Source organism: Bombina bombina, chromosome 6, assembly GCF_027579735.1.
Source record: "Bombina bombina isolate aBomBom1 chromosome 6, aBomBom1.pri, whole genome shotgun sequence".
Classification (NCBI taxonomy): domain Eukaryota; kingdom Metazoa; phylum Chordata; class Amphibia; order Anura; family Bombinatoridae; genus Bombina; species Bombina bombina.
In genome coordinates, this window is record NC_069504.1 from 1074276154 (window position 1) to 1074296331 (window position 20178).

The window sequence follows — 20178 nt, forward strand, 5'->3', positions numbered from 1 at the left end:
TCACATATTCACTGTTGGAGTTACTTTATAGATATAAGCATACTCTAACAGCACCATGATTACATATTTTTACTAATCAATTTGGTTTGGTATTGTGATCAATATGTGTTGTGTCCTAAACAAGATTACTGTACATTGCACAAATGGCTCGATGTGCCACATGTCTTTGTTTATATTTGTCAACAGCTGTTATTCAAAATGTGGTTTGTGTGTATTCTTTTAAGAACATTGATCAATGGGTATATTTAGATATGCAATAGCATCATATGAGATGAGTTTGATGTCTAATATAGTCAGAAATTAAACATATGTTAAATACATCATTTTTTACAGAATCCCCTTGATTCAATCAAGCATTTTTTTTTCTAGACATGTGCGATTCGGTTCGGTTCGATTCGGAAATTCGGAAAATTCGGAGATTCGGATCGAACCGAATCTCTGAATTAAAATAGTGCCGAATCTACCGAATAAATCCGAATAACTTCGGATTTATTCGGTAGATTCGGATGGCCATGGATTACGCTAGTATTGTACAGTATATTAGGTTATATCACTCTGCTATGGGTTACACCTAATGTACAGTACATAATACTAGTCTAATCCCACCTAACACTTACCGAAATTCCGAATTTCCGAACCGAATCGAACCGAATCCAGCCAAATTTATTCAAATCCGAATGAATCCGAAACAAATCCGAACCGAATTTATTCAAATCCGAATGAATCCGAAACAAATCCGAACCGAATTGATTCAAATTTTTCCGAATTCGAATCGCTCCGAACCGAAATTAGAAAAAATCTGAATCGATCCGAACCGAACCGAATTTTTTCGCCCTGCACATGTCTATTTTTTTCTAATGACTGCTCTATTCTTCACATTTTCAAGTTGATTATTCTTATAAATCTATACAGATGTGATTTAGTGCTATCCCAAATGTGTTCACTAATATTTATCTATATCATTCATAGAGAGAGTTGTTGTGGGGAGCCCAGAGGGATCCAGCACCGACACAGAGCTGCCTTTGCGGTCTTCTGGTAAGTCCATTGACTCATTTATATGTCATTGAAGGTGTATTGGTAATCAATATTATGAGCATGATTCTGATGAAGCATAACATTTGAAACAAACATATAATTTACTCCTCTGATTATATATTAATTTTATTTTAATATTGAAAGATTAACAATTAAAACTTTCTTAGTCTACACCTTTGTTATTCAGAAGATGTATAGCATATGTTTGTTTCCATGTTCAATTTTGACAACAATCATCAAGTGATACACACATGAGAAATCTTAAATGTTCAATGTACTATGCTTTTATGATTTTAAAATTAATACAAACAATAAATCGAAAATCTGAATAATTGAGAATAACAAATCTAATGTCATTTGTATGCTCCATCAAAATGATGTAAATCATAACTTTGGGTGTGTATATCTTTAATGCAACATTGATGTGTGTCTTTGAGCAACAGTAACATATGTTATAATATCTGATCTTAACGTGTACACAACATGTTATGTTTTTCAGAGATTGATTTAACATGTGGGACGGAGGAGGAAGAGGCTCCCTTGAAGTCTGATGGTATGTGAAATATATCTAACATGTATCCAACATGTTTCTTTATTGGAAATCATTTTATTGAAGACATTCAAAGTCTACAGCTTTTGCACTTTAAAAAGGAATATTATTTGCCTGTTCAAATACACTACTGCCCCCTTTATATATCAGGCAGCATGAATATATGCTTGGATTTGTTTAAATATTTGGATTTCTAATTCATGCCATCATGATGTCACATGCATATTCCAGGCCAAACCACAATAATAATTTTATAATTGTACAGACAGTCATTGATATTCATCTGAGTGCCTATATGCATACCATATCCTCATGTCATCATTGTTTAGAAATTCAAACACACTTCTAAGTATATTGCAAACATAATCAAGTTGAAATGCGTTGATTTGATTTCATGATGTATGAGATGTTAATATATTTTTATTATTTATTTCAGATGGATCCTCCTCTTCTGGTCATCAGTTTTCCGCCCCTGCCCAATCCCCTGCCCAGTCCCCTGCCCAGGCCCAGGCCCCTGCCCAGTCCCCTGTCCAGTCCCCTGCCCCTCCACAGACCACAGACCCTCCCAGCCCTTCCCATTTTTCCTATCCTGTCCCTCCCAAAAAACGCCCCTTCCTCCCCCTTCGCCGCTCTCCTCGTCTTTTGGCCCGTACAGCTACCCCAGCTGCCCAGCCCCCAACTCACCACTCCCCAGCTGTACGGGCTACCCCAGAGCAGCAGCCCATCCCTCCCCAACCCAATCCCATCCCTCCCCCCTGTCTCAACCTTCATTGTCCTGGGTGTCGGATTGTCCTTCCCAGGCACAGCTGTAAGTATCATTCAAAATCAACATTATAAGATACTTAAAGGTACACTGAAGGCAAATTGTTTCTATTGTAATTCAAATAGAGCATGCAATGTTAATCAAATTTATAATTTACTACTCTTATCAATTATTCTTCATTCTCTTGCTATCTTTATTGAAACAAAGAAATGCCTCTAATTATTTTTTATTAAAACAAAATCTGGACATCATTTCTTTATTGTTGGATGAATGTATCCATCAATCAGCAGGGACAACCAAAGTTGATAACCAAAAATGGCCTGCCCTATAAACTTACATTCTTGCATTTAAAATATAGCTAGAGAATTCAAACATTTAAAGAATATGAGTAAATTAATAATTATTTTTAATATCATGCTCTATCTGAATCAGTAACTAAAATATTTAGGTTTAGTGTCCCTTTAATTTGATATCACTACATATACCAATCACCACTACTTGGATCCAACAATTTATGTACACATGTTCATACATTATCTCTTGTATAACCCAGTGGGAATGTAATTTCTTCTGGTTGCTATGTTTACACAGCTTGTCCTCAGCGCCAAAATGTTTAAGGATAGGTGTGCCTACCACAGTATAACTAAAATATTTAAATTGCTAATGTAAGTACAATGTAAATCCTTTTACAAGATTTTAGACACTCAAGCTGTAAAAGTGGATCATCAAAAACCAATTAAAGGGGACAACATGTTGGAGTAAAATGTCCCTTTAATAGTTTAGGTCTGTCTGAATAACATATTTCATGTGTAAATAATCAATGTCAATAAATTAATTTAAAGAATTATTTGTCTTTATGATGACAATGCATCTTTGCTTATTTTTTTGTCTGTTGTGTAATTATCATTAATATTTTATTTTTTATTTATTTTAGGCTGTGACTCAACATGGCTCACGCTGGAAGGTCTAGCACGCGTAGAGCAGGCCGTGTTGAGGAATGCAGCTGTCCTGAGAGGGATGAGCGACACCATGCAGGCCCAGCTACAGGTTCAGCATTTGACTCTACGTCAGATGAGGCGGTGGAATTCAATGCTTGAATCTGTAGCTAGACAGGCACAGGACGATGAAGGGGATGACCAGTAAGTGGTGGATCTGGAGATGTTCCAAGGGCGCAGATAAGAATCCTCCATCCACATGTTGATGTTTGTTTTTATGGTTGCCATTTGGCCTTTTTTTCTTGTTATTGTTGTGCCTGTTGCACTCTTTTACCTTGTCATATGGCTCCAATGGGGGCTATGCTGGCCCTTGGCAACTCTCTTCATGGACTGTGATGCACTCTGTTACCTTGTCATATGGCTCCAATGGGGCTATGCTGGCCCTTGGCAACTCTCTTCATGGACTGTGATGCACTCTGTTACCTTGTCATATGGCTCCAATGGGGCTATGCTGGCCCTTGGCAACTCTCTTCATGGACTGTGATGCACTCTGTTACCTTGTCATATGGCTCCAATGGGGCTATGCTGGCCCTTGGCTACTCTCTTCATGGACTGTGATGCACTCTGTTACCTTGTCATATGGCTCCAATGGGGCTATGCTGGCCCTTGGCAACTCTCTTCATGGACTGTGATGCACTTTGTTACCTTTTCATATGGCTCCAATGGGGATATGCTGGCCCTTGGCTACTCTCTTCATGGACTGTGATGCACTCTGTTACCTTGTCATATGTCTCCAATGGGGCTATGCTGGCCCTTGGCAACTCTCTTCATGGACTGTGATGCACTCTGTTACCTTGTCATATGGCTCCAATGGGGCTATGCTGGCCCTTGGCAACTCTCTTCATGGACTGTGATGCACTCTGTTACCTTGTCATATGGCTCCAATGGGGCTATGCTGGCCCTTGGCTACTCTCTTCATGGACTGTGATGCACTCTGTTACCTTGTCATATGGCTCCAATGGGGCTATGCTGGCCCTTGGCTACTCTCTTCATGGACTGTGATGCACTCTGCTACCTTGTCATATGTCTCCAATGGGGCTATACTGGCCCTTGGCAACTCTCTTCATGGACTGTGATGCACTCTGTTACCTTGTCATATGGCTCCAATGGGGCTATGCTGGCCCTTGGCTACTCTCTTCATGGACTGTGATGCACTCTGTTACCTTGTCATATGTCTCCAATGGGGCTATGCTGGCCCTTGGCAACTCTCTTCATGGACTGTGATGCACTCTGTTACCTTGTCATATGTCTCCAATGGGGCTATGCTGGCCCTTGGCTACTCTCTTCATGGACTGTGATGCACTCTGTTACCTTGTCATATGGCTCCAATGGGGCTATGCTGGCCCTTGGCTACTCTCTTCATGGACTGTGATGCACTCTGTTACCTTGTCATATGGCTGCAATGGGGCTATGCTGGCCCTTGGCAACTCTCTTCATGGACTGTGATGCACTCTGTTACCTTGTCATATGGCTCCAATGGGGCTATGCTGGCCCTTGGCAACTCTCTTCATGGACTGTGATGCACTCTGTTACCTTGTCATATGGCTCCAATGGGGCTATGCTGGCCCTTGGCTACTCTCTTCATGGACTGTGATGCACTCTGTTACCTTGTCATATGGCTCCAATGGGGCTATGCTGGCCCTTGGCAACTCTCTTCATGGACTGTGATGCACTCTGTTACCTTGTCATATGGCTCCAATGGGGCTATGCTGGCCCTTGGCAACTCTCTTCATGGACTGTGATGCACTCTGTTACCTTGTCATATGGCTCCAATGGGGCTATGCTGGCCCTTGGCTACTCTCTTCATGGACTGTGATGCACTCTGTTACCTTATCATATGGCTCCAATGGGGCTATGCTGGCCCTTGGCAACTCTCTTCATGGACTGTGATGAACTCTGTTACCTTGTCATATGGCTCCAATAGGGCTATGCTGGCCCTTGGCTACTCTCTTCATGGACTGTGATGCACTCTGTTACCTTGTCATATGGCTCCAATGGGGCTATGCTGGCCCTTGGCAACTCTCTTCATGGACTGTGATGCACTCTGTTACCTTGTCATATGGCTCCAATGGGGCTATGCTGGCCCTTGGCTACTCTCTTCATGGACTGTGATGCACTCTGTTACCTTGTCATATGGCTCCAATGGGGCTATGCTGGCCCTTGGCAACTCTCTTCATGGACTGTGATGCACTCTGTTACCTTGTCATATGGCTCCAATGGGGCTATGCTGGCCCTTGGCAACTCTCTTCATGGACTGTGATGCACTCTGTTACCTTGTCATATGGCTCCAATGGGGCTGTGCTGGCCCTTGGCTACTCTCTTCATGGACTGTGATGCACTCTGTTACCTTGTCATATGGCTCCAATGGGGCTATACTGGCCCTTGGCAACTCTCTTCATGGACTGTGATGCATTCTGTTACCTTGTCATATGGCTCCAATGGGGCTATGCTGGCCCTTGGCTACTCTCTTCATGGACTGTGATGCACTCTGTTACCTTGTCATATGTCTCCAATGGGGCTATGCTGGCCCTTGGCAACTCTCTTCATGGACTGTGATGCACTCTGTTACCTTGTCATATGGCTCCAATGGGGCTATGCTGGCCCTTGGCTACTCTCTTCATGGACTGTAATGCACTCTGTTACCTTGTCATATGTCTCCAATGGGGCTATACTGGCCCTTGGCAACTCTCTTCATGGACTGTGATGCACTCTGTTACCTTGTCATATGGCTCCAATGGGGCTATGCTGGCCCTTGGCTACTCTCTTCATGGACTGTGATGCACTCTGTTACCTTGTCATATGTCTCCAATGGGGCTATGCTGGCTCTTGGCTACTCTCTTCATGGACTGTGATGAACTCTGTTACCTTGTCATATGGCTCCAATGGGGCTATGCTGGCCCTTGGCAACTCTCTTCATGGACTGTGATGCACTCTGTTACCTTGTCATATGGCTCCAATGGGGCTATGCTGGCCCTTGGCTACTCTCTTCATGGACTGTGATGCACTCTGTTACCTTGTCATATGGCTCCAATGGGGCTATGCTGGCCCTTGGCTACTCTCTTCATGGACTGTGATGCACTCTGTTACCTTGTCATATAGATCCAATGGGGCTATGCTGGCCCTTGGCAACTCTCTTCATGGACTGTGATGCACTCTGTTACCTTGTCATATGGCTCCAATGGGGCTATGCTGGCCCTTGGCTACTCTCTTCATGGACTGTGATGCACTCTGTTACCTTGTCATATGTCTCCAATGGGGCTATGCTGGCCCTTGGCAACTCTCTTCATGGACTGTGATGCACTCTGTTACGTTGTCATATGGCTCCAATGGGGCTATGCTGGCCCTTGGCAACTCTCTTCATGGACTGTGATGCACTCTGTTACCTTGTCATATGGCTCCAATGGGGCTATGCTGGCCCTTGGCTACTCTTTTCATGGACTGTGATGCACTCTGTTACCTTGTCATATGGCTCCAATGGGGCTATGCTGGCCCTTGGCAACTCTCTTCATGGACTGTGATGAACTCTGTTACCTTGTCATATGGCTCCAATGGGGCTATGCTGGCCCTTGGCTACTCTCTTCATGGACTGTGATGCACTCTGTTACCTTGTCATATGGCTCCAATGGGGCTATGCTGGCCCTTGGCAACTCTCTTCATGGACTGTGATGCACTCTGTTACCTTGTCATATGGCTCCAATGGGGCTATAATGGCCCTTGGTTACTCTCTTCATGGACTGTGATGCACTCTGTTACCTTGTCATATGGCTCCAATGGGGCTATGCTGGCCCTTGGCAACTCTCTTCATGGACTGTGATGCACTCTGTTACCTTGTCATATGGCTCCAATGGGGCTATGCTGGCCCTTGGCAACTCTCTTCATGGACTGTGATGCACTCTGTTACCTCGTCACATGGCTCCAATGGGGCTGTGCTGGCCCTTGGCTACTCTCTTCATGGACTGTGATGCACTCTGTTACCTTGTCATATGGCTCCAATGGGGCTATACTGGCCCTTGGCAACTCTCTTCATGGACTGTGATGCACTCTGTTACCTTGTCATATGGCTCCAATGGGGCTATGCTGGCCCTTGGCTACTCTCTTCATGGACTGTGATGCACTCTGTTACCTTGTCATATGGCTCCAATGGGGCTATGCTGGCCCTTGGCAACTCTCTTCATGGACTGTGATGCACTCTGTTACCTTGTCATATGGCTCCAATGGGGCTATGCTGGCCCTTGGCTACTCTCTTCATGGACTGTGATGCACTCTGTTACCTTGTCATTTGTCTCCAATGGGGCTATACTGGCCCTTGGCAACTCTCTTCATGGACTGTGATGCACTCTGTTACCTTGTCATATGGCTCCAATGGGGCTATGCTGGCCCTTGGCTACTCTCTTCATGGACTGTGATGCACTCTGTTACCTTGTCATATGTCTCCAATGGGGCTATGCTGGCCCTTGGCAACTCTCTTCATAGACTGTGATGCACTCTGTTACCTTGTCATATGTCTCCAATGGGGCTATGCTGGCCCTTGGCTACTCTCTTCATGGACTGTGATGCACTCTGTTACCTTGTCATATGGCTCCAATGGGGCTATGCTGGCCCTTGGCAACTCTCTTCATGGACTGTGATGCACTCTGTTACCTTGTCATATGGCTCCAATGGGGCTATGCTGGCCCTTGGCTACTCTCTTCATGGACTGTGATGCACTCTGTTACCTTGTCATATGGCTCCAATGGGGCTATGCTGGCCCTTGGCAATTCTCTTCATGGACTGTGATGCAGTCTGTTACCTTGTCATATGTCTCCAATGGGGCTATGCTGGCCCTTGGCAACTCTCTTCATGGACTGTGATGCACTCTGTTACCTTGTCATATGGCTCCAATGGGGCTATGCTGGCCCTTGGCAACTCTCTTCATGGACTGTGATGCACTCTGTTACCTTGTCATAAGTCTCCAATGGGGCTATGCTGGCCCTTGGCAACTCTCTTCATGGACTGTGATGCACTCTGTTACCTTGTCATATGGCTCCAATGGGGCTATGCTGGCCCTTGGCTACTCTCTTCATGGACTGTGATGCACTCTGTTACCTTGTCATATGTCTCCAATGGGGCTATACTGGCCCTTGGCAACTCTCTTCATGGACTGTGATGCACTCTGTTACCTTGTCATATGGCTCCAATGGGGCTATGCTGGCCCTTGGCTACTCTCTTCATGGACTGTGATGCACTCTGTTACCTTGTCATATGTCTCCAATGGGGCTATGCTGGCCCTTGGCTACTCTCTTCATGGACTGTGATGCACTCTGTTACCTTGTCATATGGCTCCAATGGGGCTATGCTGGCCCTTGGCAACTCTCTTCATGGACTGTGATGCACTCTGTTACCTTGTCATATGGCTCCAATGGGGCTATGCTGGCCCTTGGCTACTCTCTTCATGGACTGTGATGCACTCTGTTACCTTGTCATATGGCTCCAATGGGGCTATGATGGCCCTTGGCTACTCTCTTCATGGACTGTGATGCACTCTGTTACCTTGTCATATGGATCCAATGGGGCTATGCTGGCCCTTGGCAACTCTCTTCATGGACTGTGATGCACTCTGTTACCTTGTCATATGGCTCCAATGGGGCTATGCTGGCCCTTGGCTACTCTCTTCATGGACTGTGATGCACTCTGTTACCTTGTCATATGTCTCCAATGGGGCTATGCTGGCCCTTGGCAACTCTCTTCATGGACTGTGATGCACTCTGTTACCTTGTCATATGGCTCCAATGGGGCTATGCTGGCCCTTGGCTACTCTCTTCATGGACTGTGATGCACTCTGTTACCTTGTCATATGGCTCCAATGGGGCTATGCTGGCCCTTGGCAACTCTCTTCATGGACTGTGATGCACTCTGTTACCTTGTCATATGGCTCCAATGGGGCTATGCTGGCCCTTGGCTACTCTCTTCATGGACTGTGATGCACTCTGTTACCTTGTCATATGGCTCCAATGGGGCTATGCTGGCCCTTGGCAACTCTCTTCATGGACTGTGATGAACTCTGTTACCTTGTCATATGGCTCCAATGGGGCTATGCTGGCCCTTGGCTACTCTCTTCATGGACTGTGATGCACTCTGTTACCTTGTCATATGGCTCCAATGGGGCTATGCTGGCCCTTGGCAACTCTCTTCATGGACTGTGATGCACTCTGTTACCTTGTCATATGGCTCAAATGGGGCTATAATGGCCCTTGGTTACTCTATTCATGGACTGTGATGCACTCTGTTACCTTGTCATATGGCTCCAATGGGGCTATGCTGGCCCTTGGCAACTCTCTTCATGGACTGTGATGCACTCTGTTACCTTGTCATATGGCTCCAATGGGGCTATGCTGGCCCTTGGCAACTCTCTTCATGGACTGTGATGCACTCTGTTACCTTGTCATATGGCTCCAATGGGGCTATGCTGGCCCTTGGCAACTCTCTTCATGGACTGTGATGCACTCTGTTACCTTGTCATATGGCTCCAATGGGGCTATGCTGGCCCTTGGCTACTCTCTTCATGGACTGTGATGCACTCTGTTACCTTGTCATATGGCTCCAATGGGGCTATGCTGGCCCTTGGCAACTCTCTTCATGGACTGTGATGTACTCTGTTACCTTGTCATATGGCTCCAATGGGGCTATGCTGGCCCTTGGCAACTCTCTTCATGGACTGTGATGCACTCTGTTACCTTGTCATATGGCTCCAATGGGGCTGTGCTGGCCCTTGGCCACTCTCTTCATGGACTGTGATGCACTCTGTTACCTTGTCATATGGCTCCAATGGGGCTATGCTGGCCCTTGGCAACTCTCTTCATGGACTGTGATGCACTCTGTTACCTTGTCATATGGCTCCAATGGGGCTATGCTGGCCCTTGGCTACTCTCTTCATGGACTGTGATGCACTCTGTTACCTTGTCATATGGCTCCAATGGGGCTATGCTGGCCCTTGGCAACTCTCTTCATGGACTGTGATGCACTCTGTTACCTTGTCATATGGCTCCAATGGGGCTATGCTGGCCCTTGGCTACTCTCTTCATGGACTGTGATGCACTCTGTTACCTTGTCATATGTCTCCAATGGGGCTATGCTGGCCCTTGGCAACTCTCTTCATGGACTGTGATGCACTCTGTTACCTTGTCATATGGCTCCAATGGGGCTATGCTGGCCCTTGGCTACTCTCTTCATGGACTGTGATGCACTCTGTTACCTTGTCATATGGCTCCAATGGGGCTATGCTGGCCCTTGGCAACTGTCTTCATGGACTGTGATGCACTCTGTTACCTTGTCATATGTCTCCAATGGGGCTATGCTGGCCCTTGGCAACTCTCTTCATGGACTGTGATGCACTCTGTTACCTTGTCATATGGCTCCAATGGGGCTATGCTGGCCCTTGGCTACTCTCTTCATGGACTGTGATGCACTCTGTTACCTTGTCATATGGCTCCAATGGGGCTATGCTGGCCCTTGGCAACTCTCTTCATGGACTGTGATGCACTCTGTTACCTTGTCATATGGCTCCAATGGGGCTATGCTGGCCCTTGGCTACTCTCTTCATGGACTGTGATGCACTCTGTTACCTTGTCATATGGCTCCAATGGGGCTATGCTGGCCCTTGGCAATTCTCTTAATGGACTGTGATGCAGTCTGTTACCTTGTCATATGGCTCCAATGGGGCTATGCTGGCCCTTGGCAACTCTCTTCATGGACTGTGATGCACTCTGTTACCTTGTCATATGGCTCCAATGGGGCTATGCTGGCCCTTGGCAACTCTCTTCATGGACTGTGATGCACTCTGTTACCTTGTCATATGGCTCCAATGGGGCTATGCTGGCCCTTGGCTACTCTCTTTATGGACTGTGATGCACTCTGTTACCTTGTCATATGGCTCCAATGGGGCTATGCTGGCCCTTGGCAACTCTCTTCATGGACTGTGATGCACTCTGTTACCTTGTCATATGGCTCCAATGGGGCTATGCTGGCCCTTGGCAACTCTCTTCATGGACTGTGATGCACTCTGTTACCTTGTCATATGTCTCCAATGGGGCTATGCTGGCCCTTGGCAACTCTCTTCATGGACTGGGATGCACTCTGTTACCTTGTCATATGGCTCCAATTTTCCTGATCTTTAAAAGATTATTTATAAACGTTGTTGATGTTTTCTGACATACTAATAAAAGACATGTCATTGCACGATTCTTTGTCCTCTTTATTTATGTCATTGATTGAAATCTCTAGTTTATCTGGTTGTTCCTTAAAGGGACCTTAGCAAAAATAATTGTGTTTCCTGAATCAAATATGTAATACAATTGTAAATGACTTTAAGATTAACATCTCCAATGTAATTTTATTATTTGTCTTTATATATTTTTCGTAAAGCTTTATCATTGCATGATTATGATTAGCATAGTAATTGTTTTAAATATGTATATAAAGATTGTTATACATGTATATTGCAAATTTCTCATCCATGTGTGTATTTATAAACTCTGCATGAATTGATGCACCTTTAACAAATGATCTGAGGATTGATACAATGATATAATCCCTGTAAAGTGTTCATTTTATTGAAATAGTATTGTCTCTGTGTATCCTCTTTTTAAAAATAAAAATCATGTCCCTTTAAGTGATGCTGAGCACAATTGTTAATGAATGGATTTCCATTTCTAAAGCTTTTTTGTCCTTTTTACATGAACAAGGACATATAATCTTATTAATAAACAATCTTATTGTAATGTTGACAGCACATGTATTTCATTTTCAATTCTATCTTATTGTAGTAGTGTAACCAAATCAATCTCTGTGTGTAATGCGCATATTTTAGATGAGGAATATGTTTTTCCAAATATTTGAAAAAAATACTTCTCCTCCCATATATGGCTATAGGTAGGCTGACCATATTTCAACTTGAATAAATGACACGTTTGATCAATACATGTGTCATTATTGTTATTCCAAAACAATCTAAACATATCTTAAAACATCAATGGCATATGTATTTCTCATGTGTATCTTTTAAATGTTAAAGATATACACCATAGCTATAGTTAAAGGGACAGTCAAGTCCGAAAAGATGATTCATGATTTCGTGACATTCCTAGATAGCAATATAGACACATACTAGTTACTAAAATATAAATACGTTTCTTATTGATATGCCAAGCTGTCAACTGAGTCCTTGTATTGGCTGCGGTTTTTCAGCGATCTCGGAAGCGCCATGTTGCTTAAGACGTCACCTGCCAGGCTTTCCAATGATTCCTTGTATTGACTGACGTTTTTACGCGATCAAGGATGCACCTTTTATTGAATGGCGTTTTTACGCGATCAAGGATGCACCTTTTTTTGAATTGCGTTCTTACGTGATCAAGAATGCGCCTTTTATTGGATTGCGTTCTTACGTGATCAAGGAAGCGCCATGTTAATTAAGACGTCACATGCAAAGGTGTAAAAAAACATCTGATTGTATTACGTAGTCCCGCAATATTTGTTTGTGCACGTTACACACGTTTGTGAATGAGAAGACAAGTTTAAAAACATGGTAAATATGGATTGTTTGCATCATGTTACATTGTTGACCCATAGCTGATAAAGACCACCACATTTTCTTTTGCTGGATGTCTGGTTGAATAAACGAACGAAAGCAAAATGTTTTCATGCATAAGATATTTCGAGGCAAGTGCAAATCTCTATAGTCCATCTTGTTTAATATGTTTGTCAACAATATGTTCCTTTTTATGAAAAATGACTGTTGTGTTTAATGTTAAAGATATCTAATTCATAAATATGCGCTATTGTATTAGAATAAAGTAATCAATATGCATTTATCTTTATCATATGCTAAATATATGATGCCAACTTCTTCTAAATGTAATTTCGTTGTATATTTTATTAAAGGTTCATTAGACACTCACATTAAAAACCAAAATATTTTATTTGGTCTCTAGTTATATAGTCCATTGTTTACTTTTGCTTCTGTTCGAATAAAATTGAAGTAATTTTCAGACTCCTCGCCAAGCCTCAAAGTTTCATGTGAGTACCATCTCCAGCTTTCTCCTGTTTGTGTAAAGGGTCTTTTCATATGTTAATGATGGGGTATTGTCTTGTTTTACGGTTGTAATGGGGGTTCATCTATCTTTTCAATAGAGATAACCCGATTTTATTTGAAAGTGTTTAAAGCTTTTTAATATTGATTTTGATATCAGTATATGTTAATCTTGTTTTTTCTAGTAGTGTCTATTACATGCAGTTCTGTTAAAAAGATAGTATACTGTAACTTTAATGCAAATGTTGATTTTTGTATCATGTATGAGTTCCACATTGGTTAATCTCGAAATATATTATTGTTAGCATATTTTTTTTTTTCACTCCTAAAAGGACTTTAAACCATATTCATTGTTAAAACAAATGTCTTTCTAAAAAAAATAAACACAATAATGTCTCTTTAAGAAAATAGACTTTATTTAACACGTCAATATAAATCTTTTTTCAATATTTCTTGTTTGAACAAGTACATGTAGATATACCAACAATCACCAAATATTATATGTTAGCATATGTAATTTTGTTAAAGGGACAGTTTAGAAAACAAATAATGTTTTGCATTATTAAAAAAGTCAATTTTGTAATATCAATGATATCAAAGGTTTCTCACCAATTAATCATTTGTCTGTGTTTATTTTAATTTGCTAGCTAAACCAATGAGGTTCGTGTGCTCATTTCTTAGAGCTTGAAGAGTGCATGTAATCAGAATGCAATTTGACCACTAGAGGGCATTTGGATAGCATTTGTATATCTAAAACCTTGAGCTCATACAGCATATTTACCATGTATTGATCATTGATTGTGTAAAATGTTGTTATGTCAGAACAACAAATAAGTGGTAATTTTTCATAGGCATAGATACAAGGGTAAGCACATAAGTCACACGTATTTCTCCATGTTTTGTTGTTTCAAACTTGATAATGCGTAATACAGTGTTTTCTTTGTAAACAATAATGTTCTGACTGTCCCTTTAAGCTGTGTTATTGGCATTCAAACAGTAATATGCCATCATGGATAATTGTAATGGTAATTTTGTTTGCGATTCGGGAAACAGTTTGGACATCACATCACAGAAACCAATCAATATCATGAACAAGGATAGGTATGTGATGTGGTTTTCACACACTTATAACCCACACTCTGCAAACAATCTGCCTCCATCGACCCGGTCCCATAGAAGTAGATTATATACAGAGTGTGGTCCACAAGTGTATGAAAACCACATCATCACATACCTATCCATTACACATTAAATAAAAAAAAATTAAACATGAAAACAAATACTTACTTCCTCTTCCTTCCCCTCTTCCCACAGGGCTGAGGCTCTGGGAGGGTCAACTGCCGACTCCGACGAGTTCTCATTGGAGATGTTGTGGGAAGAGTGGAAGGAAGAGTACTGGGATGACCAAGGTGAGGAGGAGGAGATGGCCGAGGAGATGGCCCGGCAGGAGGAGATGGCCCGGCAGGAGAAGATGGCCCGGCAGGAGAAGATGGCCCGGCAGGAGAAGATGTCCCGGCAGGAGCAGATGGCCCGGCAGGAGGCCCAGCAGCAGGAGGCCCAGCAGCAGGAGGCCCAGCAGATGGCGGCCCAGGAGCAGGAGGCCCAGCAGATGGCGGCCCAGGAGCAGGAGGCTCAGCAGCAGGAGGCCCAGCAGCAGGACGCCCAGCAGATGGAGGCCCAGCAGCAGGAGGCCCAGCAGATGGCGACCCAGCAGCAGGAGGCCCAGCAGATGGCGGCCCAGGAGCAGGAGGCCCAGCAGCAGGAGGCCCAGCAGCAGGAGGCCCAGCAGCAGGAGGCCCAGCAGATGGAGGCCCAGCAGCAGGAGGCCCAGCAGATGGTGGCCCAGCAGCAGAAGGCCCAGCAGATGGTGGCCCAGGAGCAGGAGGCCCAGCAGATGGCGGCCCAGGAGCAGGAGGCCCAGCAGATGGCGGCCCAGGAGCAGGAGGCCCAGCAGATGGCGGCCCAGGAGCAGGAGGCCCAGCAGATGGTGGCCCAGGAGCAGGAGGCCCAGCAGATGGCGGCCCAGGAGCAGGAGGCAGACCAGCAGATGGCGGACCAGGAGCAGGAGGCAGACCAGCAGGAGGCAGACCAGCATGCGCCTCCCTGAAGAAATTAAACATCTCTTGTTGGAGTCTAAAGGTTCTGTTTTGGCCTTCTTCTATTTGAGTAAGGAGGTGTATGATTTGGGTTTGGCCTTCAATGATTTTGTTTTGTCCTTCAATAATTCGATTTCTGCCTTCTATATTTTGGATCCGGGAGTTACGCATCTGGTCAATGTAGTCTAGTAGAACCCGCACCTCCGCTATTTCCTCTTGTTGTGCACGGCGGGGTGCCCGTGCATGGTGGCCTGCTGGTGCACGGCGGCCTGCTGGTGCACGGCGGCCTGCTGGTGCACGGCGGCCTGCTGCTCCTTGAGGGGCCTCTGCTTCCGTGGCCTCTTCCTCTGCTTCCGGGGCCTCTTCGTCAAGGGGGGCCTCTTCGTCAAGGGGGGCCTCTTCGTCAAGGGGGGCCTCTTCCCTCCGAGGAGCCGGTAGTTGCTGTGCTGCCTCCTCCCCAGACTCTGTATATTTGAAAAAGAAATAAATGTATATATTAGCATATTTCCAAATAAAGCTTTAAATTACTTAGCTTACGATACAATTACAAATGCAGCCTCATTAATCCACTTTGAAATCTAACAATCAATACGATGTCCGCATTTTCTAAAAAACCGCCACCGGTTCCTGCGGCATGTTGGGCCTCCCTGCTTAACTTTTTCTTAAGATTCATCTTGCAGTCTCGGTAGCGATGTTTAATAGAGTCCATATCTCTGTTCCGGCCATCCACTGCATTCCTTATCTCCTGCCAGAGCTTCCTCTTCTCAGTCGGGGTGGTCTTCTGATGCTGCAGCCTCCTATACCTGGCCATATAGGCTTCTACGAGGGCCTCCTTCTCCTCCATCGAAAACCTTGCCTCCCTAGTCGCCTTGGCCTTCCCCTGTGACGATGCCCTCTGTTTCCCGGACTGTGAAGCCCTACTCTGTCCGCCACTGGGCCCAGCCACTTGTTCATCTTGAACCAAGTGGCTGGGTCCACCCACCACTTCCACCCCCGCTTCCTGCCCCCCTTCCTGCCCTGTTCCTCTCCCCCTCCCTCTCCTCCCCCCTCTACCTCTCCCCTGCCTGCCCTCCATCTCTTCCCTAAACTAAACCCCAAATAAGCAAACAAAAAGTGAGTGTGATCAAATGAAAGGGGGTCAAAATAAAGAACTAAAAAGACCAAAAAAGTGCAGAAAGTGTGAAAGGGATATAAATAAAAGAGGGTAAGGAGTATTTAAATGAACAAAATGAAGAAGAAGACTAAAAGGAGGATATGTAAACTAAATGTAACTAGGGGATGGTGATGGGATGGGGATGGGGTATGGGATAAGAGTAAATGGGATGAAAGGCAATGGGACTACAGGGAAAGTGTATGTATGTATTCGATGTGTTTGCGTGTAAATGTGTTAAGTGTACAGAAAAAGCACTCGCACACTCACCCAAACCAACTGTCGCTCACTAACTCACACTACCACTAACTCTCTAACTCACACTACCACTAACTCTCTAACTCACACTACCACTAACTCTCTAACTCACAGTACCACTAACTCTCTAACTCACACTACCACTACCTCTCTAACTCACACTACCACTAACTCTCTAACTCACACTACCACTAACTCACTCACGATAACACTAACTGACTCACAATAATGCACAAAATCTCTAAGCTCCAATCTCCAAAAACCCACCAGCAACACAGTGAAAGAAGCCATGCTTGTGTGGTGCTTATATACCCTGTGTAAATGTTTAATGATGTACCGGTTTGCGTTGTAAATTGTGTTCAGGTGTGCTTTATTATTACTTATTATTTGTGCAATGTGTATTAGGTGTGTGAATTTGCGCATGCTCATTTCGAGTTAGTATTTGTGGAATGTGTAGAATGCGATGATGTCATAGTGCTCGTTTTCTATAACATTGACCAATAGTATTATGGTTAAATGTGAATTTGCGATGGTGTGGTATTAGTGAAGTGTTGTATATGTATGTTTGTCCTAAAATATAGTAATATTGAATGCGAGTATTTTGCTAGTGTATGATTGTGATTTTTTTTCCTTGTTGTTATTTTCCGTATTTCCGCATCTTAAATGATATGCGTATTCCCTGTATTTTATTTAATTAAATTTCCCCCCGCTTCTGAATGTGTAATGCTTATGTGCTTTGTTTAGTGATTGTTGTTGTGACATTTGCGGCGTGTTATTGTTGTGCATTATGTGGTATGCGTCATATGACCGAGCTGTGCGTATTTCTCGCAAGATCGAGTGTTAGATGAAAAAAGCGTGTTTGTTTGCTTTTCCATTGATCTCTATGGCAGACTGTCTAATGCGGGCAGGATTCCGTGTGTGAAATACACGCGTTAGGAGTATCGTTAGAAGGTTTTTTTTCAACTCTAAATACCCGCTTTAAAAAACGCTGTGCGTTAGACATAAACCACGCGTAGCTATCGCACCCCATCTACCGCCAAACTCCGAATCTAGCCGAATGTGTGGTAGCCCAGAGGCTGTACTGAACATCAGCATAACATTTGTTTGCAGGCCAACTTGATCGTTATGGGTTTGCCTACGTTGCATTGTCATCACACTACAGGTAGCAAGCAGATAACAGCAAATGAATGGGTATATGTATGACAATGTTTTGCAGTAATTCCACACTAGGACTTAAAGGGACATGAATCCCAATTTTTTTTTTCTTATTTCATGATTTAGATAGAGCATTTGATTTTACAAACAATTCCAAAGTAGCTCTATTTGTTCCTCTTGGTATCCTCTGTTGAAAAGAATACCTATGCAGACTCCGAAGCTGCTGATTGGTGGCTGCACATATTTGTTTGGCTGCTTCTTCAACAATGCACACCAAAAGAATAAAGCAAATTAGATAATAGAAGTAAAATGGAAAGTTGTTTAAAATTGCATACTCTATCTGAATCATAAAAAAAATGTGTTTCATGTCCCTTTAATTAACAGTAACGTTTTAATTAATAAAATATAGCACTCATTTTCCTTAGTTTATCAAATTTTCTTCCTCTTCCCCAGTTCTATTCTCTCTCTAGTTCAGGGGTTGCAAACCTTTCAGACCTCAGGGACCAATAAACTCACAATTTTTAATCCCGTGGACCACTAACATGAATTTTTTTAAAAAGGTACAGACCTCTATAATATGTGTGTGTGTGTGTGTATATGTAGATATAGATACATTATATAGATATATATATATATATATATATATATACACAGTATATATATATATATATATATATATATATATATATATATATATATATATATATATATATATATATATATATATATATATATATATATATATATATACAGGGAGTGCAGAATTATTAGGCAAGTTGTATTTTTGAGGATTAATTTTATTATTGAACAACAACCATGTTCTCAATGAACCCAAAAAACTCATTAATATCAAAGCTGAATAGTTTTGGAAGTAGTTTTTAGTTTGTTTTTAGTTATAGCTATTTTAGGGGGATATCTGTGTGTGCAGGTGACTATTACTGTGCATAATTATTAGGCAACTTAACAAAAAACAAATATATACTCATTTCTATTATTTATTTTTACCAGTGAAACCAATATAACATCTCAACATTCACAAATATACATTTCTGACATTCAAAAACAAAACAAAAACAAATCAGTGACCAATATAGCCACCTTTCTTTGCAAGGACACTCAAAAGCCTGCCATCCATGGATTCTGTCAGTGTTTTGATCTGTTCACCATCAACATTGCGTGCAGCAGCAACCACAGCCTCCCAGACACTGTTCAGAGAGGTGTACTGTTTTCCCTCCTTGTAAATCTCACATTTGATGATGGACCACAGGTTCTCAATGGGGTTCAGATCAGGTGAACAAGGAGGCCATGTCATTAGATTTTCTTCTTTTATACCCTTTCTTGCCAGCCACGCTGTGGAGTACTTGGACGCGTGTGATGGAGCATTGTCCTTCATGAAAATCATGTTTTTCTTGAAGGATGCAGACTTCTTCCTGTACCACTGCTTGAAGAAGGTGTCTTCCAGAAACTGGCAGTAGGACTGGGAGTTGAGCTTGACTCCATCCTCAACCCGAAAAGGCCCCACAAGCTCATCTTTGATGATACCAGCCCAAACCAGTACTCCACCTCCACCTTGCTGGCGTCTGAGTCGGACTGGAGCTCTCTGCCCTTTACCAATCCAGCCACGGGCCCATCCATCTGGCCCATCAAGACTCACTCTCATTTCATCAGTCCATAAAACCTTAGAAAAATCAGTCTTGAGATATTTCTTGGCCCAGTCTTGACGTTTCAGCTTGTGTGTCTTGTTCAGTGGTGGTCGTCTTTCAGCCTTTCTTACCTTAGCCATGTCTCTGAGTATTGCACACCTTGTGCTTATGGGCACTCCAGTGATGTTGCAGCTCTGAAATATGGCCAAACTGGTGGCAAGTGGCATCTTGGCAGCTGCACGCTTGACTTTTCTCAGTTCATGGGCAGTTATTTTGCGCCTTGGTTTTTCCACACGCTTCTTGCGACCCTGTTGACTATTTTGAATGAAACGCTTGATTGTTCGATGTTCACACTTCAGAAGCTTTGCAATTTTAAGAGTGCTGCATCCCTCTGCAAGATATCTCACTATTTTTGACTTTTCTGAGCCTGTCAAGTCCTTCTTTTGACCCATTTTGCCAAAGGAAAGGAA